Below are 23,578 nucleotides of genomic sequence, written 5' to 3'. Positions count from 1 at the left end.
CTTGGCTCCCAAGAGAGAAGAACATTTCCATCTTTCCCTAGAATGGGAAGGATGAGGACAAGGGCAGAAATGGGCATACAATCGTTGGAAATGGAGACACAGTACTGTTTACTGAGAATGGTTGTGAAATTCCGTTAGTTTAAGGAAGAAGAAGAAGGCAGTACCAAAAAGACTTTGGAGAAATGAAACACAAAACATGTGCTTAGGATATAAACTGGAATCTTTCCTTCCAGAAGGCAGAGCTGTCCCAGGCGCTGCAAAACTGAGAAGGAACCTGTATTTGGCCACATTTACTGTAAGATCGTTGCTACGGTCATTAGCACTGCAGCATCAAAGCTACTTGGCCACATAAATGCCAGATGTTGCCATTAAGAAGAGGGAGCCTGGTTCTTTCCTGTCTTCTTTGAACATCTAATAAAAGCAATAACAAAGCTGGTGCTGCTGGCACCAGACCACGCTTCCTCATCAGCATGTTCAAGGTGGGGCTATTGCAGGCGCACACCCAGGTCCCGACTAGCCACTTTCTCCTTTTCTGCACAGTTCCACGCAAACTCTTGCAACAGCTCAATTACTGCTCCTCTTTAAGGCCTAAGAAGGAGCTCTGGGGGTGTAGTGCATAGCCTCCAACCAGAAAGTTGGAGGTTCAAACCCACCAGCCACTCCCTGGAAGGAAAACTGGGCAATCTACTTCCCTAAAGATTTACCACCTCAGAAAACCAAAGGAGGTCTCTATGAGTCGGAATTGACTCGAGACAATGAATTTGGTTTTTCTGTTTTTTGGTTTGAGCCCTAAGATTTAGCTCTGGCTTGAGAGGATCACTCCCTGGATAGTTGCAGAAAGTCAGCCAAGAGTCAGAGCAAGGCGCCTACAACGTGGTGAAGCTTTTTGCATGAATACTCAGAGTCTTTCCAAATGGCAGTGTTCTTAGTCTCCACAATCCTTCTGTTCTCAAAGCCACAGCTCCAGGAGGGCACAGCAACCCCAAAGCCACTTGCTGTGCCTCTGGTTGGTGTTAAGACTCATGCCTTCCACTGGCATCCTTCAGTTTCATACACTCTAAATCCAACATCATGTCTCATTGCCAAACTCCTGGCAGAAGCCGTGTTGAGTTTCTCAGTAGAGTTATCGACCACATTGACTGAAGCCGCAGCAACGTGTTTCTCCCCGTCCAAAAGGGTAAAAATAACAGGAACAAGTTGTCGGAAATGAAATTTCAATTCATCCACGCCCTTTCTACACTTCTGCTGCGACTCCCAAGCAGGGATCAATAGTGTTTAGACAGCCAAGGAGATTTTTTCCCCTCTTAAAGCACCAGATCAATAGTTTAAAAAAAAAAAAAAAAAAATCCTCCAGCCCTCTGTATGTGTTGTAGTAAATGTGAACAAATCAGAAGCCTTCGGCTAAACGGATTGACTGAAGGCAGCAGCAGTCCAGTGCTTTGTAACTAAGAGAGCATCAGCTGCACAAAAGGCAAGGAGGGAGGGAAGCCAGCCGGGTGAACCCTGTGCTCCCCCGCTTCCAGTAACAAGGAGCCTTCAAAGGGCATTTCTGTCCCCAAAAAGAACAGAAGAAACGAAAAGATTCCTGTGCATGCAGTATATGGGAATGACTTGTTTTAAAAAGTAGGATTATTCAGTAAGGATTACCAAGCCCTCAGGGAAGTTCATGTTTTGGGAAACAACTTAGGGCACTGCACACTTCCTCTTGAATTTGTCTCCCCCCAGTTCTTAGCCATTTAGGGCTCTCTCTCATTCCTTCACAAGTTTTCTTCCCATCATGCTTTCCAGCTCTCAAACATCAACTCTTAGAAAGATTCTGAACCTTGCATTTCTGGTCTACCTGTCACCTCAGCACATTAATTTCTCTGATTCACGTGGTTTTCCCACTTGCTGTCACTGATGTTCTCTGAGGCCTGTTTTATCTTCTCCTCTTAATCCCACTATTCATGAAAAAGAGAAATTGGGTCAAAGCTTAATTCTGATTTTCCTCAAAGGATTTGCCCATGAGCAACCTTCTCCTCCTCTTACGAAAATTTCTGTATTTTATTATGTCCCCTCTTTCCATCAGAGATAAATAATACAGTGTGCAGGTATTCAGATGGGCTAGAATGACTTCCAAATTTGGGTATTCTGTTTCAAGACCTGGGAAACCAATGGATTGAAGCCCTAATTAGAGGATAAGATGCTGCCTTCCAAGATGAACTGTCACAAAACAATTCTTTCACTGTTTTGGAAAAAGCCAACCCAAGAATTCGGACTATCACATAACTGGTCCTGCTTTGTGAGGTTAAAGAATTATTGAGGTTGCAAACCCCAAAGGTGAACTGCTATGATCATCTCCACATCAGACTTCCTTATGAAAGGACAGTTATCCTGATTAGAGGTTACTATGCTAATCTCTGGGAGCTCTGGTAGCATAGTGGCTAAGATACTTGCCTACTCACCAGACGGCTGGCGGTTCAAACCCACCAGCCACTCCTTGGAAGGAAGGTTGGGCAATCCTACTTCCGTAGTGATACTGCCTCGGAAACCCAAGGAGGGGTCGCTATGAGTCGCGTTTGATTCGACGGCACATAACAACAACAACAACAACATGCTAATCTCTGCAACGAATTAAGATTATATTTGAAAAAAAAAAAAATAATAAATAACTCACTGCCATGTAGTTGATTCCAACTCATAGTGAACCCCTTTGGGTTTCTGAGATGGTAAATTTTTACTGAAGTAGATTGCCCAGTCTTCCTTCCCCAGAGTGGCTGGTGGGTTTGAACTGCCAACCTTCTGTTAGCAGTCAAATGCCTTAGGCACTGAGCCACCAGAGCTCCTTTTATTTGAAATACAGCATTGGCTAAATGTAGTAAAGAAACATATAAAGATGATAGCATATTCAATATATATTAGATAATATAGTCTTTTGTAGTAGGTTTAGTTAAATAAATGTTTATAATCATTATAATAAAAGAAGTGGTTCTTACCAATTGTGCTATAGCTGGAAGCTTCTCTTGAAATCACTTCCTGCCTATTAAGAATCCCTATTTTAAACTAGACCTGTACCCCTTATGGTCACTGGCATAAACCAAAGTTATCCTTGAGAAGGCAGTACATCTCAGTTACTTCCAACTGTTAAGAGGTTAGGTGATAGTGGGAAAAGTTCCTCTCAATGAATAGACCCAAAGAGGAAAGAAGAGAAATAGAGGCTATAAGTATTAATTTATTCATTAATTCAACAAGTACTGAGAACCCAATATGCATTAGGTGGAGTGGAAATGTACAATGGGAATATAACTACCAGAATACTGCAGCCATAAAACAACCCACTTCCTTCCCTCTTGGGGTGAGCTATCTTGTAATTGCGACTTCTCTCTCTCTCTAATGGTTCTTATTAGCATTTTAAAAATTTAAACATTTGAGTATGTAATATAGGCATATGATTCAGAAAGGCCGTGGGCTGGGCTTCCCTTTGCCCCTCAGATCTGCTCTGAGCCCTTCTCTGCTCTGCTCTGGACCCTGGACTCCTCTGGCCTCTGGCCTCTGGTGGTGGGCGTTAGGTTCCCTCGAGTCAGCTCTGACTCACAGTGACCCCTGCACAACACACTGAGAAGCTGCCTGGTCCTGTGCCATCCTCACAATACTTGCTATGTTCGAACCCATTGTTGCAGCCACTTTGTGAATCCATCTAATTGAGGATCTTCCTTTTCTGATTGGGTCTGGCCAATGTGGAGCATCCCAGGGAGACCAGAGGGAGAAAAGATGTTCCTATATTGGGGTATGCCCTCAGATCCCCGCCCTCTGCAAAACAGGAGTGAGGAGATGCCGGTCAGGCTCCTGTCAGGGGCCCTCTCCACACAGCTGTTTTGCTACTGTTTCAGTTCTACTGCCTCGCCTAGCCCTTGAAGCTCTTACTGTACCTGGGCACTGCACCGTACCTTGTCACTTTCCTCTACCCTTCCCACACTTTATACCTAGTTCCTTTATGAAATTACACAATTGAAGCATGCCATCTGTTTTCTAATAAAGTCTATGGTCAAAAGTCCTATTCGCAGTTAAACACGTTCAAGTATGTTCTATTCTTACAGCCCTCACCCCCACCATCAAAAACCCCACAAAAACTCCTCCTAACCACCTCCCCCTACTACCTGCTCTCTCTCCTTGCCCCTCCTCATCACAGGCCTTTACAAATGAGTTGTCTGATCTTGCTGTCCGTAAATTCCTCTGCCACTCCCAGTCCCAACCATCACCCACCCACGGCAGCAACTCTGGTTGGCCTAGATCAAACCTGTTGTCCCGTTCAGTGGGCTCTTTTAGTCTTTCTTGTACCTGACAAGCCAGCAGCAGTGCTTCCTACTGGCGGCTCCTCCTTCCTTCCTGAAGCACTCTCCTTGCCCTGGTGTCTGAACCTCTCCTTCAGTTTCCCTCCTGCTTTTCTGACTGTTCCTTAGTTTCCTTGGCCAATGCCTCTTCTGCCTTTTCCTGAAAAGGTCCTCTCATGTCTCGCTCTCCTTCTGTCATTTTACATACCATCTGGCCCATTCCATTCATTGTCATGGTCTCAGTCACCATTGAGAACTGCTCCTCAAATCAAAATCTCCATTTGGAGCTCCAGATCTATACACACAACTGCCTTCTAAATAGCTTTATTGATTGTCCCATAGATCTCTGGAATTCAGCATCTCCCAAACTCAGAATCCTCTACTTCAAACCAGCATCTCCTCCCGTGTTACCTATTTTATTCATTTAACAAACACCCATAATAGAATAATGTCCAGCACTATTCTGATCACTTCACTATTGACTTGTTCAACCTGCATGACAACTCTATGATATAGGTAATCTGGTTATCTCTTTTACTGATGAGGTCACTGAAGCACAAAGAGGTTAAGTAACTTGCCCAAAACAGCACAGTGTTAAGTAGAAAAGCAAAGATTCAAACACAGATAGTCCAGCTCTGGAATTTGTGCTCTTAACCACTACTGTATGGTCCTTCAGTGATGCCGACCACTCCATTTGTTCAAGCCCAGAAATTTAAGTGCCATCTTGATTTATCTCTCACTTACTTTAACTCCCAGTCCCTTCCTTCTATCACTCACCCACTCCTGCCTATTGTACCTTTTAAAGAAACTTCTTAGTGGCCTCTTCTCTTCATTGCCAATGCCATTGCCAATTCCTCCAACAGCAAGTGATAATATTACATCATTTGCTTGCTTAAAACTTTCAATAATAGTCCATTGTTCTCGTGATGAAGTACAGACAAGTATATGGGCTAATAGAGCCCTCCGTGATCTTTGTACTATATTCCAGACTCTTATTCCTGCTCTTCTCCATATTCCCCACCACAGCTAATCTGAAATACATTTTGTTTCTCAGACGTATCCCCAGTCTTTTGCCCATATTGCTTGTGTGACATGAATCATTCCATTTTCCTCCTCCCATAAGCTCCTGACTAACTCCAGCTGATCCCCGAGGACTAGCATTTTCTCCGTAACCTTCTTTGGCCCACCAAGTCTGGGTTCTTCCTCCTAGTCTGTGCTACCATCCTGATCCCCTGCACATCCCTGCCGGGAAGTCATCACACTATATTAGAATTGTGGGCTTACTTGTCTGTATCCTTCTCTAAACTCTAAACTACATATACCTAGGGATTATGTTTTCTTTGCTCACCATCTTATCTCAAGTAAGTAGCCAAGTACCTGGAACATAGTAGATGCCTAATAATATTTATTGAAAGAATGAAGAGTCAATTAACTAATTTACAGTGAGAGTCCACTGTCACAGGAACTGGAATGGAATACTGAGCCTCATGACCAGCAACCTGTCTCTCTGTAGGTGGACCGGCAGAAGAGACAAAGAGCTTTTAGGGTGACAGAGAATTGGAATAAAGGAACACGTAAGCCAGTGCTTAATGGCAACTGGCTAGGACAGCTTCATGTAACTATCTCAGACACCAAAGGTCCTGCCAGCAGGGCTGACGCTCTCAGTCTACTAGCCAATGCCCTTCTCTCCAGGACATTCTAGGGAGGGGTACAGATATCATTTCCCTTTGAGACTGTCTTTCTTCCTTTTCCGCATCATGAGCAGAGGAGGTCTCTTCCCGCAGATTGATAAGCTCTTTCCTTATATAAGCTATTGTGGCCTGGTCAGGTTCCACAGACTTGAGAGCTGTTCTGTCTAGCTAAGGTGACTCTGGGGATGGTTCAGGCCTCCCAGAGCAATCTTTCTCTCATTTACAAGTTCTGGGGGAAGGCTCCCCAGCCCACCGCTGGGAAGTGGCTCACTTTCAATTGAAATAAGCAAGGAAGGCTTTACAAAGAGGGTTGAATTTAATCTGGCCTTTGATTCTGATGGGTAAAGATGGGCTGTATTCTAGGAGATTGGGAAAAAACAAGAATTTATGGCTAGAACTAGAATAGTAGAAGAGGCAAGATTGTGAAAATCCTTGGTCTCTAGGCTGGGGAGTCTGAGCTTTCTCTAGAAGCAATAGGGAGTCATTGAAGATTACTGAGCCAGGGAGTTGCTATAGGCAGATTAACCTTGTTTCTAAGTGTTGGAGACAGGGTCGACTGAAGTAGGAAGAAGAGGGACAGGCCCAGATGTTTAGACAGAAATTAAATCCATTGCCATGGAGTCAGTTCTGACTCATAGTGACCCTAAAGGACAGAGTTGAACTGTCCCATAGGGTTTCCAAGGCTGAAATCTTTACAGGAGCAAACTGCCTTATCTTTCTCCTGCACAGCAGCTGGGACGTTCAAACCATCAACCTTTGGTCAGGAGCTGAGTGCTTAATCACTGCATCAAGGGCTCCTTAGACAGGAATTAAAAAATGACTTTGTCAAATAAAAATAATCAGTTAAGCAGAGTGATAGGTAAGGAATCTGTTTTCTCAATTTGTTACTATAATAGTATATTACATATAAATATAAACATAACAAATAGAAATTTACTAAGCACTGATAATAGAAACCAAACAAAAGAGCTTCATTTTTGAAGAAATGTGTAGTACATGAAGACTGGTGGTTAGTGAGAACAACATGGCCCCACTGGGACAGTTCTGTGTTTCTAAATGGTTTGTTTACTTCCCCCATTAGATGAGTTTACAGATTAGACTTGGTTATGTTGGGCTCCAAGAACCCTCCACATTCAACTGGTTGCACTGAAGTCGTTTGAGCAAAGTGACAGTGAGGTCTTGGAAGTCTTTTTGTGGAAACAATTTCTGTTGTAGTGGTAGCAGCTAACCTGTACCCCATAAGATTGTTTGCCCAACATTTCATGTGGATCTCTAAAGAGCTGAGGTGAGAGGAAGGTAGGTGAAAGGCGAAAAGACTACTCATATCAAACCTGTTTGTCCAGCAAAGTCTTTTTTTTTCTCCATAGTTGCTCTTCAGTGGTCTTGTGGAGGGGAAGGGAGAGTGAGGTGGGTACTTAAGGGTGCTGCTATTGTTATGTTGGAAAATACTTTCTGATGAACAGTCATTTCCTTCCTCTGCCGGAGGGTGTGGATAATGAGCAAATTACCTTTTCCTCCCTCTGGTGTGGATGTGAAATTGGCTGTTAATAGAGTTGCTAATGCTACCGGGTTAGCATGTGATTGTTCTATTTTAAGCCAATTTAAGTTATATTTGGGGAGTAGCCAATCAGACATCTTGCTAAGAATATGGGCCCAACTGCAGAATTTAATATTGAGAAACCTGCCTTACCCAGATGTGGCTGTGAGCTCAAAGTGCTGAACGTGCCCGTTGGTGACATGAAATGTTTTAATACAATGTCTTTTTTTCCCCTCTGTACGTATAAGAACGGTCTCATTAGGCAAATACTAAATGTTTTCATCATAGGATAGCACCCATTTCAAACTCCAATAATACAGAATGCTACCAGCCAATGATGTACTCTGTTAATCTAACAATGGGTTAATATCGGTCATTTCATTACTACTTGTTATGCAGTAAAAGCTTACTAGAAAATGTAATGTTCAGAAATTAGCTGAAAGGAGCAAAAAAGGTGAGAGATTTTACTGAGTTATATGCTCGACTGGGCTAATTAAAGGTACAAATGCATTAAGTGGGTTATGGGAGTATCTTTGATTTCTAAAGATGCTTGCCTAGGAGGGAAATGATGTATTCCAGTCCTGTATGCACTGTGCCCCCCTCACACACACCCAAAGGAGGAAGCACAGCTTTTCTTGCTTATTCTCCACACCCTCCCCCTCAGCACCTACTGCCACCTGGCACCTGGTGGGCAAATTGAGTGCAGTACTCGGGAAAGTTTCTTGATTAAATAGGATATTCTTGAACATAGCACTGTTGATTTGTGATTTTCATGTTTTATTAGCTTTTTGTGTTTTAGATGTAAAGCTCATTAACTACACACAGAGAGGGAAACAGGTATGAAGGACGGAAAACAAAACTGCAATGATACAACACAGAAGGTACAGTGTGTGCCGTGCTGGTTTAGATTAACGGGCTGGGCCCTCTTACGACACCCATTACCTGATTAGTTTACTGGGCTGAAAAGCCTGCCGGAATGGCAAGTGCCAGTGTCTAGCAATACCCAACTTCACCCTTGGCCAAAATACCTAAGGAAATTCTAGGCTCACATTCTCTAACTTGCCATTAAGATCTGCAGCCATGGAAAACTCACCCCTTGAAATCTCCCACTCGTTCAACAGACATTTACTGAGAGCCACGTATGACAGTCTGGGATATAGAGGTGGCTGGGACAGGGCCTGTGTCCCAGGAGCCCAGAGTATACTAGGAGAGATACTTATCTGAAAAAAAAAAAAAAAATGTAATATTTGGTGATAAGTTGGCTAGTACAAGGTGATTGAAAACTTGGGAAATATTTTACAGGTGACTTTTTTTTTTCCTTAACAAATGCACATGGTATTCAATGTGCTGCACACCACTCTAAAGACTTTACAAATGTTATCAACTCATTTAATTCTTATAATAATCCTAGAGGTTGTTGTTATGTGCCGTCTAGTCGGACCCGACTCATAGCGAGCCCTCCTTGGGTTTCTGAGGCGGTATCACTACAGAAGTAGACTGCCCAACCTTCCGAGGAGTGGCTGGTGGGTTTGAACCGCCAGCCTTCTGTTTAGCAGTCAAGTGCCTTAGGCACTATGCTACCAGAGTTCCTATCCTAGAGGTATATACTGTTATTAGCTTCATTCTATTGTTGAGAAAAGCAAGGCACAGAGAGGTTAAGTAACTTGCCCAAGGTCACACAGCTCATCAATGCAGAGCCAGGATTCAAATCCAAACCATCTGGCTCCATATTCCACACCCTCAGCCACTACACGATGCCTTCCCTTTAAGACAGTCCCTGGAAGATGCTTGGGATTTGGGCAAATGGAAAGCAAGGGAGCTAGGTAAGATGGGAAGGTCTGGGAGGGCATGCCAGGCAAGGGCTAAACTTGCCCAGGCCACTATGACCATGTGTGGTACATGAGGAGAATTCCCCATGGTCAGAGCAGCAGCATCAGAGGAGGTAAGTGTAGGGCATGTGAGCCAATCCTGAAGGGATAGACGGAGAACGAGGAGTTGGCACCGATGGTGGAGAAGGAGCCCACAGAAGGAAAACCAAAGGAGAGAAATGAGGCAGGGGCCACGGTGTCACACCCTGCAGAGGTTCGAGTCACATGAGGAACACGAGCGCCTTGTGTTGGAGATCAGGAGGGCACTGCCTATTTGCGTGAGCGCAGGGCAGGCAGAACAGAGGGCTGGAACTACACTGTGGTTGCTGAGGACGTTCTGGGAGGAGAGAGTGGTGTTAATGTTTTCTAAGAACTCTTATAATAAAGGGAAGGGGTGGGGGAAGGAAAAGGAAGGAAGGAAGGGAAGACAGCGAGCCTGGCGGGGGGAAAAAAGCAGAATGAGAGGTGGGGCCAGGAAGCAGACGAGGTGAATGAGATCAAGGTACAGAAGAACTTCTCCCTGGACAACCCTCAATTGGAAGCACTCTCTGGAGGACAACATGATACACATGTATGTATTTTTTCAGGCGGTGGAGATTAATGTGAGAAGGCTCTGCTGCAGGTGTAATACAGGTGGCTGATAGGACCTTCTAGACTGTGAGCACCTACAGGACGGGACATAGGTGTCCCCACTAGATTACCTGGCATGAAGCAGATTCTTAGTGTGCATTTGCTGAGTGAATAAGTGGGTCTCATTTACATTTTTATTGTGAATATTACAAAAAAGAATATGGTATTGACTTTTAAACACTTGGAAACACAGTCATAATTTTTTTAATGGATTATACGTCATTTCAGGAAAGGTTGCAAACACATCTATCCATTCTATCCAAGGCCTTGAGGTACGAGGATAATAGTTTGATTTCTCATTGGGTCACCAAAAAGATTTTGCTCTCACATCCCTGCTACTTTATGGACAGATCTGATATTAATTTGTACTTTTTTTTTTTAAAGCTGCTTTTATTAAAGGTAGGAAAAATAAATGATTTCTGAAGTATAGGGTATAGTTAAAGAAAATGTAAAAAACTTTACTAGTGTCTTGACTACTAATTTGGATAAATGTTTGTTCTCCAAATGTTCCGGCATCATCTTTCTTTTTCGAGAAAGGTCAGGCACATGCCACTACAAATACATTTAGGACATCTAAGAATATTTTTCAAATGATTTATTGGGGTAATGTGCGGACTATTTATTTAAATATCTCTCTTATTTCCAGTAATGCTACAACCTCATTAGCAGTGACTTGGCTCATTGCTTAAGCAAAATGATTTAGCTATTTAGGACCTCGCCTTCAAAAACAGGCTATTTTCCTCTCAGAATTTACCAGAATTGGGCATGTATTTTTAGAAAAGTATATGAGAAAGGGTAAGGTTGTAGCCTCGAGCCTCTAGAGAATTCCTCTAGAAGTTGTGTCTGCTGTAAGTTCTAGTTCTTTTTTTTTCTTCCTCCCTTCCTGATTCTCCAGAGGAGACAAAATTCTTCACTTGAACTATGAGGGCACGGCCACTTCTCTGGGGAATTGTGGGACCCTCCAGAGAGGCTCTGTACTGGAGTCTCAGTGTGGACACCCAACCCGTAAGATAGCGGGCCTGGTTTTAGCAGTGAAAAACCAGTTGTGCTCTTTGGGGACAGTAAAGTGCCATTTGATGTACAGAAAATGAAATTGCTAAACACTGAGCATACGGCATGTGATGCCCTCCCAGGCAGGCTTCGGTCCATTGTGTCTTTAATATTTTTATACCTGTACTAGGGGATACATACAAATGCTTATAGTATATATGTAAATTAAGAAACATAACAAAATGAATACCTGTGATCCTTTCAGCAGAGCTAAAATATTACTGATAATTATGACACCCAAGTGTTCCTCCCTGTGCTATTCTTCTGAAACCTGTCTGTCCTCACACAGGTGACCACCATCCTGAATTTTGTGTCTATTCTTCATTTGATTAAAAAAAAAATACTTTTTATCACATGACTGTATCCCTAAACAATGTATTACTTAAATTTGCTTTCCTTCTGAGCTGTGTAAAAATGTTCTCACACTGTATGTAATCTTCTGCTACTTGCTTTTCCTTTAACATGGTTTCCAGAAGTCATAGATGTGGTTGCATTTGGCTGTGCTTCGTTTATTTCACGGCTGTGTGATATTCCCCTGTGCTACTATGGCACAGTTTATTGGTCCATTTTCTGGAGATGTACAGTTGGGCTGTTGGCAGTTCCTTAGCGATGACATGCAGCACAGCCATGTACATTTTTGGGCATCTCCTGGAACTCCTATGCAGAGTTCTCCAATGTGTATACCAGTTTCATAGGCTTGTAAAACTTGAATTTTATAAGATAGTGCTAAATTGTTGTCCCAGTTATGTTATTCTCAATAGTGCCATTTGAGTTTGTGACTCAACTTTACGAAAAACATATTGATGCTGTTATGATTCAAAAAGAAAGAAAGAAGGAAAGAAGATAACAAAAAGAAAAACAGAAAGAAGAAACAGTAATTTCTCAAATAGTTTAGGCCAGTATAAAAAGCACTCAAATTTCCTCAGGTGTTTTGTTCTATCTAATGACTGAAATTCAACTGTTATGGAATGTTAAAAATGTTATTGAGTTGAAAGATTGAAAAAGATTAAATCTAGTTGGGGTGCATATGAGAAAACTGACAGTTTCATTTATTTGTGGAGTGTTAATTGCTTTCTTTCTGGAAAGTAATTCAGCAATATGGAAAAGTTCTTAAAAAAAAGTACAATTAACTTGGCAATTCCCTTTATAGGATTTTGTTCTAGGAAAGATTAGGATAAGTATATGAAGATATTTAAGGATGCTAACTGCAGAGTTATACTGATAGGACAAAAATAAAAATAAAAGAAGGCAGAAATAATCTAAATGTCCCAAAGTTATTGGTTAAATAATTATGTAGCAATTTTAACTGTAGAAGAGTGTGCATGTTACAGTAAGTTATATATGATATGATACATATATGAACCATCCTATATATAACACGAAGTTCTAATGGTGTAGTGCCTAAGGCATCTAACTGCTCACCAGAAGGTTGGCAGGTCAAATCCACCAGCCACTCTGTGGAAGGAAGACTGAACATCCTATATATAATACCTTCCAATTTTTATAAAAACAATGCCTAGATATTTATTTTCATGGGAAAAATTATGGATGCACATACCCCAGATTTTATAAGCAGTGTCAGGATTTCAGATGATTTATTACTATTATTTGGTTATCTGAATTTCTGTTTTTTTCTTTTAAGAATGATGTATTGTTTATTTTGATCAAAACAAAGAATAACTTGTTGCACTCCATTCAAGAGAAAGCTTGGAGATTTTTGATCCTGCTTACGCTCCATTATCCATCTGTGGATTAGCCTTGGACAATTTACATCATAGATTGACACCTATTATGAGGACTTTTGGAATCCCTTGGTAGTATAAACAGTTAATGCACGTGGCTGCTAACCAAAGGTTGAAGGTTTGAGTCCTCTCAGAGGTGCCTCAGAAGATATGTGTATATATAAGACCCTGGGCATCTACTTCAGAAAAATCAGCCTTTGGAAACCCTCTGGAGCACAGTCCAACTCCGGTGTACACGGGGTCACCACGAGTTGGAAGGGACTTGACCGTAACTGGTGTTTTTTTTTATAATGACTTTCTTTCTCTTGCTGCACTCTTTGGGGACATAAACTGATTCTATATCAGTATAAGAAACAGATATATAATTATACAGCCCGCAATTCAGTCCAATCACAGAAAGGCAAATGTCTGTATTATCTCTGGGTTTGGACCACATAAGCCCAGCTCCAGTCCATCTGCATCGATCATATATCATACCAACAGCCACCTTGCATTTTCCTCCCAGTGGCTTAGCATCTCTAATTTCATTTGTCATTCCAACATCCCTGTGAGGTGAGGAGGGATGTAGTGGCAGGTATAGTAATTATCAAAGCCATTTTTTTTTTTTTTTAATTTGGTAAAAGACTAGTCAAATATTTTCATTTTATAATCCCTGGTCTCTTGGACCTTTTGAAAATAATGGCCAGTAGTTCAGCAAGTTCATTAACTAATTCCCTTTAGGTTGTGAAACGCATATTATCTAGACCTGCAGATTTACATATTGTGCCATGTTTTTGAGTATTCCCTTACCTGGTTTATTTCAGCATCTATATTTAAAGGTCTTCATTACTACCTAATTATCTAGGCTCCCTTTCTTTATTTTTCTTGTTAAGGACCAATTTAAAAGAGCAGCTCGGTGTCTCTGCCACTCAGAGTCATCATTAATTTCACTCCCCTCCTTGTTTACTAGTCCAGCCACTTTATTGCCAGTGCTTCCCCCTACCACCACACACACACATACTTCCTTGCCTTCAACCTCTTTGGCTGTGTTAACTCATTCTGCTTTCTTGGCTGCTCTGATCTTTCCTTGATAAACCTTAGAATGAGTTTGCATGTTCATTTTTTCTTGGATTCTTCCTCATCCTTGCTCCGTTTCCAAGTGGGCTTTCTTCCACCCTTAAATCTTTTCAATGCTCCCCATTGAATGGCTCCTTGCATTTTTTATTCAAGGCATCCCTGGCCTTTGTGACATCACCGTGATTTGAAAACTCTGCCCTGGCTTGCAGAGCTCTCCGGGACTTTTCATTCACCCACACCGGATTCTGAAAATCTTGGCGCTCCTGTATTCTATCAGCAAGTTCCTTAATGTCTTTAAACAGAGAGATGAAGTTATATCGTCGGGGCAGCGACGTCTTATGGTCAACATCAAAGGCCACTTACAGGTGGGGGAAAATCAGCACCGATGTGAGGTCATTGCTCATGCTTTGGGCAGGATATAGACATATTCAGACCCAAATCCATCCTTGACAAAGAAGCTAAAGTGCTATTGGTGCCCCAAGTTTTTGGCATTGAATTTGGTTTCCTGGGCAGAGAACTTAAGCTTGCTATTTAAAAAGGCAAGGTTAGGAAGTGCTGCTCAAGAGTTCCTCTTTCTAGTTTACATCAGTCAATGGAACGAGGACAAGCCCTAGGCTTCACACTCATCAACTGAGACACATCCATCCAGTCTCTTTGTTTTTGATAGTTCCTGTGTGTGGACGTGGGGAGCTGCAGGTAAATAAGTGATCTTGGGCGTATTTCCAATCCAGTCTGTGGCTGCCATGGGGGGTGTTGTTGAGACCGCTCTTGAAGAGACAACCTGCCCCAAGAGTGTCTGACTGCCTCCATCCCTGCAGGTGCCTGCAGGCGTCCCTCCTGGCCTAGGGCTAGCACAGCAGTGGTGCAAATTCCCCCTCCCCCACCTTTTCTGGCCAGTGCAGGACTCTATGGGCAGTCTCTGCATGGAATTGTCCTGCCGGGTTGGCCAAGCTTTCAGAGCTGCATAGGCACCTGGGACTTTTCCTGTTCCTTTCGCAAGTGTCAGACCTACATGGCAGTCTGAAGAGTCCTGCTTACTCTTCTCCCTCACCCCTTTATCTTTCACAGGTGTTAACTCCAATACATCTCTTACACCTCTAACGCTATCTCTGCATCTGCTTCTTGGAGGATCTGAACTGCCACAAAGATCCAGCACCCATTTAACCTTGCTAACCTCTTCTACCAACCCCTTTGTTCCTGCCTGGCATGAGATCAGGGATACACTCTCCTATGTTACTTTATGGAATACTTAAATGCCACACAGTCACAGAACGTATTCTAGGCTAAATAAAAACTGAACCGGGGGTTAGCCCCCATTTGGGATTATATACACTACTATCCTCATTCATCAAAATGGATAAGTGATCTTATTACAGTTGATGGAATTATTTGATTCCCAGGGAAACAGCTTGTACTTAAACCACAGCCTCACTAGGTGCCACTGCTGCCCCACACAAAGGCATAGCCTGAGCTCGGCTTTGCCAACGTCGTCCTGGTGCTGGGGGCTTTCCGTGTCCTTGGTTGGATGTGGTGTACAAGTGTGTGAGTCACTCCAGAATACGAAAAAGTAATTTTGAGACCCATGACTCCTGGGTCAAGAAGAGCATGTAAAAATCTCCCTCTCTCTGCCTTGTAGGTTGGGAGCGTGTATGTGAAGGTGTTCTTGGCAACTCTTGAATTGATTCAGGAACTAACTGTGGCTTGCTCTAATTTCTCTAAGTGCCCACCAGTTCACCTCATATGACCACTAATGCTTAGAGATCAAAAGAACAACTCCAAGTTCAGCCGTTCCCCTCCTTATCACAGATATGGGAGAAAGATCAGTTTGAGCAGTATTGACACTGAAATCTTGATTTAGAGTCCTTCAACAGAGCTGCATGTCCAGTCCAGAATCACTTGTGTTAGGGTCAGTGAAGACACTGATTATAAGGTGTAAGGTGTATTATCTTCTGAGTACGGAAGCAGCACTCACCGGCCAGGTTCCTTGCTTTAGCTCTGCCATCTTTTACACCGCTTCCACCATCTTCTTACATACGCAGTCAGCAGTCTGTAAACAGAACACCTGTCTCATAAATCCTCACAGACAAAGCTGCTGAGTGGGACTAAAAATTTAACCCTGCAGTTCAACTCCCTGCCCCTAATCAGTCATGTCTATTAGTGCTACATGCCTACCACTCCCTTCTTGGAGCAGAAGCTGGGCTGGCACTTTAGTTCCTCTGAATTTTTACAAGAGGTTGCTTCTTACACACAGGGTGATTATTTGGTCGCATTGAAAATACCTTCTTGTTGTTGTGTAGCTTCTAATCGATTCTGACTCATAGCAACACTAGAGGACAGAGCAGAACTGGCCCATGGATGTTCCTGGGTTGTGAGTCTTTGGGGCAGATCACCAGGTCTTCTCTCCTGCAGAGCAGCGGTGGATTCAATCTTTCAGTTAGCAGCTGAGTTCTCAGCGATTGCACCACCTGGGCTCTTTTTACAATCATGTTAACAGGACTTAATTCATTCCTGCCTCCACCCAGAATCACAGCCATCAATCCAGTGCTCACCTGTCTTTAATATCGCCCAATCTCTTCTTGTTTCATTCCACACCAAGAGTATGTAGGACTCTACATACAGCATTAGGGGTATGCCAGTGGAATAATTTTTGAGGAGCCAGCCAGCCCTACTATTGCTGACAGTTTCCAAATCCAAATGCAGTGCTTCTCAAATTTGCTTGTGAGAATACAGATTCGTGGCTTTTTCCCTGGAAATTCCAACTCAGTCCAGCTGGGTACAGGCTTGGGAATATGCATTTTAAAGAAGCAGCCTGGGGAGTCTTAACAGGCCAGCTCAGGAAACACTACCCTACTAATGTGAGTTTTAGTTATGAACCGGTATGTGGTTCCAGACAGACTTCTCAGAAGGCACAATACAAAAAAAAAAAAAAAAAGAGGGGGCGGGGTTATGGAGATTTTAGTAGGTAGAGAACTGCCTGTGAGTCCTGGGTCATCCTCACCAGGTAATTGGACACCTAGGGTCCCCGAAGCCACCTGGAAGGTTCTGAAGGAGAAAGCGCTGGAGAGTCTTTTATTAACATACAATGCGCTTGACTAAGGGAGAAAAGTATCGGGAGCCAGGAGGCCTTGTTAGCAAACACCATCCCCACTCCACACCCAACAACCCTGCCAAAGTACACGGCTGAGAAATACGACTTGCTTTCTCAGAAGAGGCTCAGCTTAACCCTTGGCTGTCTCTCTCTAGGGAGAAACCAGTGGGCTTCCCAGAAGTGGGGGTGACCCTCAGGTCCCACAGGCAGCACCTGGCAGGTGTTCACAGAAGCCACATCTGTCACCTAACAGTTATGGCTTCTGGGAGAGAGCAGTCGGCCATGTTAGTCCCAAGTTGGCCTCCTCCTCCTTGGGAGGTGGTCTTGAGAATCCCTGGGGATCCCAGAATACTGACCCCCCCCCACCCAGGAGAGATCCTTTCCCCTCTTCCCCATGGCTGGGAGGTAAGTGCAGTTCACCTCAGCTTAGGCTCTATTTCGATGAAAGGGTACAGAGACTTAATGGAGAGTGGAACCATGTCCTTCCGAATCACATGGAAATGCTGTTTGGCACAGTTTGGAGGACACTGTCACTATGCTCAGAGCCATATCACACCTGTGCACCAAACCACAGAGGTAAGATGCCAGCTTTCTCCCTGTCCCCCACGAAGTTGGCCATCCCACGGGGAATTTCTGTTTGGTGGCAATGAAAATGCAACAGTCTCTTCTCTGCTGCAGACAACTCAAACTGCATCAGGGCCGTCTTTTTGCTTTCTACCAGGAAAGAGTCTGGGGGTGGCTTTTTTTTTTTTTTTTTTTTGCCTTTTTCATAAATAAATATTTTAACTGGAAATTTCCAAGCATATGACAGGCCTAGAATGTGAACTTGAATATACTGTAATAGAAATCATCAGTTGCCATGGCGACGTGTTCCAAGAGCAGATTGCACCAAGTCACATGAGCAGAGAGTGCTCAGTAATACTAACACATCAGAGAGCGAGGCCACTTAACCTCAATCGCTTCCAGCTATTGTGCAGAATGCAATTGAATTTATTCCTAATTTCTGCCAGTGCTAAGGAACAAAATTTCCCTGCAGATTTTAATCTTACCCAGGCAGCCCCAGCCAGGGCTCAGACACTGCTCAGCACCAATATGCAGCCGGGCTGCATGCCCACTTTATGGCTCTATTTTCTTATTCTTAGTTTTAATAATAGGTTCCCTCCCCCAGCAGGAGCCCTCTCGTCCCCCTGCCCTGGGGAGAACGGCCCTCCTCCTTTCAGAGTGGCTGCTCAGCTTCTCTGACTTCGTTCTGCTAATACAAGGAACACAGCGTTCATAATAATACCAATCAAAACTGACAGGGCTCCACTTGCACCAAGAGTCTCCCTCCCACTCCCTAAACCTATTCTAAAATAGAATTCCCAACAGCTTGGGGCTGTACCTTGGAATGCCACAATTAACAGTCTGATCATAATAAGGCAAACCCGTGGATCAGTGAATAATGGACTCAAAGTGTTTATTTTCAGTCCTTGTCACACACACCTCCCCCCCTACTCACACACACACACACACACACACACACACCAGGAGAGCAACACACGGTCTTGCAGGAGGTACAGCCACCGATCACACAACACTCATTTCGAGAGCTTATCAGCTCTTATGAAGGCTGATAAATCAGAGTCTCTCATATGGACAGTCTCAAGTTAGCAGCTGCATCGATCTCCTCTGCCCCTTTTAAGTTATTTGTCTTATTCACTTCCAAAGATGGTATCAGAGACGCCAAATGAGCCTTTGTTTTCTGCGCTCCTGCTCCTCCTAGGGTGAGCTGCTGTGTTGTGGCAGGGAACGAGGAGGCAGCTTCCGGGGCCCAGCCCTTTGTTTCCAGCCCAAGGTCACCTCTCCCCGCTGGTTCAGGTCTAGTCAGCAGTCTGCCTGTGTTGCGAGGCAGGAGGCCCTGGCCTCTCTGGCTGACGGGCTTAGCGTGGATCTAGCCCTCCAATGACCTTCCCCCTTATGAATGTCACTTTTTAAAAGATGTAAAACCTGTTTTAACAGCTAAAAGGAGACCAGTCAGAGTCTGGCCCTCAGCCAGTCCAAGCTGATGGTCCAGCGAAAGGAAACTTACACAGGGCGATGACTGGAAAGGTCTTGTGGGAATAAAGAAAGGCTGGTTCCTGCAATGGCTTCTTTTAGTAGGCAGGTTCCTCTAATAAGGAAAAAAAAAAACATTGCAAATCACTTACTCAGCGAGTGCCAAGCCATTGTTCTAATGCTGTGTTTGGATAGGAAATGTGGAGAGAAGTCAAGAAGAAAGGGAATGGCGGAATGGAATTAGGACAGGCTGTTGGTGGTCGGGCTGACTCTACACAGAGAGCATGGTAACTATGGAAATCTTCCCGGAGTCTGTGAGAGAAAGGCAGCCGGAGAGGAAATGAAGAGAAGCGTTGCAATGAATTTTATATCAGCAGTGTGACATTTGGATCTGGACAGAGAAAGCCACACACCAAGCTGCATGGGCTCTCTGCCTGCCCTGCTGTGTGGAGGAGCCTCTGAAATGCCTGTGTCAAACTGCCTCGCCCCGCACCTGCCCCTCCACAGAGCAGGGTAGCAGGGTGCCTTCAGTTAGAGCCCTGGGTACCTTCCTGGGACTTTACATCATCAGCACAAGGTCCCTCCAGCTAGGACAGGGAGGTGGGGGAAGGGCTGTCCTTGTAACCGGCAAATGATCCAGCTATTCAGAAAACAATGTATTTTCTAATCAAAATTGGTTTCATTTACACTGGAGCATCATTTCCACACTTAGTGCTCTAAAATACTAGCTGATCCTCTTGCTAGAGATGGTCAGGAAATGAGAGGCTGAGAAGGAGTCAGGAGCATTTCTAATCTATATCTAAGCAATGTTCTCTTAGTGTGGCCTTCTGGAATCTTCACCCATACAAAGCAGCATGGCGAGGGGACCAGCGAGCCTCACAGCTTCATACCAGAAAGAGGTGGTGAAAGAATATCTGGAACAAGCCACGTTTCTCCCTGATGAATTTAATTAAAGGGAAGGACAATCTGCACTATTATGCTAATACCTGCAAGAGCAATTTTATTATGTTCATTAATCTATAGTCAAGAAATAACATTATCATAATTCCTTATAATCACATAGGGTTTATAGCTTTTCAAAGTACTTTCGTAACTATTACCTTACTTGAACTTTACAGCAACCCCATGATGTAGGTGGGGTGAATTTTACAGATGAGAAAATTTTAAAAAGTTGGGGCTAGAACAAAATCAAATGGAGTAGAGATAGGATCTAGATCTTAGGACTCCTGGTCTAGTGCTCTTTCCATCTCCTATGGTATACCAGACAGAGTGAGAGCTAAGGTGCCTGCCACTTACACGATACCTTTGAAGGGAAATGGCCCAAGAGCTCCTTCCTATACAAGTTGTCACAGTCCTATGTTTGGAAGGAGTCTCCAAGGAGAACAGATGAAGCGCTGGCCTGCTAACAGAAAGGCTGGAAGTTTGAGGCCACACAGGGGTGCCTCAGAAGAAAGGCCTGGTGATCTACTTCCCAAAAAATCAATCATATTTGGAAAGCACCCGTCTTCAGGTGAATGGTTGGGGGTTGAGTCATGGGCAGAGGGCAACGAGAGGGGGCCAGTTACTTCTGAATAGGCCTGATTTGGGCACTGCTCAATAAAGTTTCCAGATTCAGTGGAGGTAAATCAACCCAATCCAATTGTTTTGGGAAGTGTAAATCCTAGTGGCAAATGAGAAGGTAGGACATATGAAACCAGGTTTAGTTCTTTGTTTACAAGAAGTCTACTATGCAGACCTGCCTCAGAAACAGAGGGACTCAGAAGGAACATGGCAACTGAGGTTTTGGTACAGCCACTTTGACTCTGTCAAAACATAAACCATTACATTTTCTTACCAAGTAATGGGAGTGCCTTTCTCCATTCAAGACTTACTAGCCTTGGTGGTTCAAGGATGGGGTCAGGGATGGGTTGAGAGTTAGGGATGGCTGGCAAACGTACTACCACCAATAACAAAGTCTGAGCACTGCATTTTGGGATGAGTCCAGGTCAAAGGGCTACGTGGAAATGGCACCATGAAACATACAGCAGTCATGACTGAGTCACGTGAAACACTCCCTGTGCTACTCCATGGATTGTGGCTGGATAGGATTTAGACATATCAACCTATTTTTCCCTTCTTTCTCTTTCTCCTTTCCTTCTTGTTCTACAGGCATGTAGCCTTGACTGGTTGTTGCTCTGGGGAGGCATGTAGCGGGGCGCAATGAGTCTTTCTGGCTTCCATATGATTAAAGCTTAAGCTCTTATGGCAATGGCTCCAATGGTGTATTACCACCACCCCAAAAGGGGCTTTGGAAATGTATGCTGTGGGTCTTATTAGTAATTTCAAATGAATGGGAGGTATTGCTGGCATTAGTTCTCCAGGAGCTAAGGATGCTAAAATTCTAACAATGAATTTGCATTCTTGCACTATGAAAAATGGTGCCATCTCAATTGTCTGTGATGTTTTCCTTTTAATTTGGGGGATGGGATTTGAGAGCTTAGGCCTAGCGTCTTGAAGAAGCATAAAGGCAGAAGGATTTCGCAGGACCTAAATGAGGTTTCTCAAAAGTTGAGAAGAAGGCAGGGGGAGGGGAAAGGGGAAGGGTGGAGAAAAGTCTTAAGAGTCCTAGCTGTTGTTGTTGTTGTTGCTATGTGCCCTCGAGTCAGACCCGACTCATAGCGACCCCTCCTTGGGTTTCTGAGGTGATATCACTACGGAAGTAGATTGCCCAACCTTCCTTCCGAGGAGTGGCTGGTGGGTTTGAACCGCCAGCCTTCTGGTTTAGCAGTCAAGTGCCTTAGGCACTATGCTACCAGAGCTCCTAGCTACAGAGGGGAATTGTACCTTGAGATCTGACAATACCTCTAGGTGAGTGGCATCACCTCAGAGTGAAATGTGTACCTAGGTTTCTTAGCCTTGGCGCAATTGATATCTCGGGCCAGATAATTCTTTGTGTGAGGGCTTTCCTGTGCACTGTAGGATGTTAAGCACCATCCCTTGTTTCTGCTCACTAGGTGCCAGTATCAACCCAATGCTCCAGGGCATGACAATGAAAAATGTCTCTAGACATTGTCAAACGTCTCTTCGGATGGAAATGATCCCAGTAGAGAAACACTATTTTAGGCCATGGCTTGCAAACCCAATTGCCTAAAAGAACCAGATGACAATAATGATGACAACAATAATAATAGTTAACCCTTCTATAATGCTTACTAGATGCCTGGCAACATTCTAAACATTTTATAAATATTAATTCTTTAATTCTCACTATTACCCTATGTAGCAGACACAACCTAACTTTGTAGGTGGGGAGACTAAGGCACAGAAAGAGTAAGAAACTTGTCTGGTCCCACACACTAGCAAGTGCAGAGCCAGCACTTGAGCCCATGCCTTCCTCTGCTGTAAGGCCTCAGCATGGTGCAAACTTCCTGTATCTAGTTCAGTTTGTGTGCTTACTCTACAAAACAGGAAGAAACCTCCACAACACACATATTTTAAAGATTAAGGGGATTTATTGTCTTCTATGATATAAATGTTTCTATATTTGACAGTGTCTCATATAGTGCCAGAAGGTGAGATCCTGAGGTTGGAAGGCACTCAAGATATGACTGGGGAAGAGCTGCCTCCTCAAAGTAGAGTTGACCTTAATGACACAGATGGAGTAAAGCTGTTGGAACCTTCATTTGCTGATGGGGCACACCTCAAAATGAGAACAAATAGCTGCAAACATCTGTTAATAATCGGAACATGGGATGTATGAAATATTAACCTAGGAAAACTGCAAGTTGTTGAAAATGAAATGGAATGCATAATGATTGCTATCCTAGGTATTACTGACCTGAAATAGACTGGTATTGGCCATTTTGAATTGGACAATCATATGTCTACTATGCAAGGAATGGCAAGTTAAAGAGGGATGGCATCACATTTATCGTCAAAAAGAACATTTCAAGATCTCTCCTGAATTACAACAAACAGGAGTGCATAAATATGATAAGCATAGGGGGAGGGTTACAGGATAGGGAGGGGAGGAGACTGGGTTAGGGTTGGACATGGTAAATGGGCAGTGAAACTAAATGTACACGTAATGTTGAATGTAAAACAAGCTCTTAAAAAAAAAAAGATCTGTGCAACCTATACAACTATGAGACCAGAAGAACTAGATGGTGCCCAGCTACCACTGCCATCCACTTGGAAGGGATGTAGGAGATCCCGCATAAAAAGGGGGGAAAAAAAGGGGGAAAAAAAAAAAAAAAATTAAAGGGAAAAAAAAAAAAAAAAAAAAAAAAAGAGGGTGGGGACCCAGGTTTGCTGGTCCAATGGAGCCTGGTGTAACCACTGAGACTATGGCCCCTAGCTGCCCTTCAGGTCTGGAATTGAACCCACAACTGTGGTTTCCAGCCAAACAAAGTACAGGCATGTGAGTTAAACATTTACCTCAAGTAGACACACGCCCTGGAGAGAACAATCATGGGAGAAGGAAGGGCTGCTTATGCACAGGGAAATAGCTCAGGGTGCAGAAGAGTATGAAGGGATGGACACTGGGAGGAGGTAACTATGGGGAGGAAGTGGAAGGGGAGCTGCTGCTGCATT

This window comes from Orycteropus afer, unplaced genomic scaffold, assembly GCF_000298275.1.
Source record: "Orycteropus afer afer isolate SDZICR_OR568_19922 unplaced genomic scaffold, OryAfe1.0 scaffold00067, whole genome shotgun sequence".
Lineage (NCBI taxonomy): Eukaryota > Metazoa > Chordata > Mammalia > Tubulidentata > Orycteropodidae > Orycteropus > Orycteropus afer.
This window is presented reverse-complemented; position numbering follows the sequence as displayed.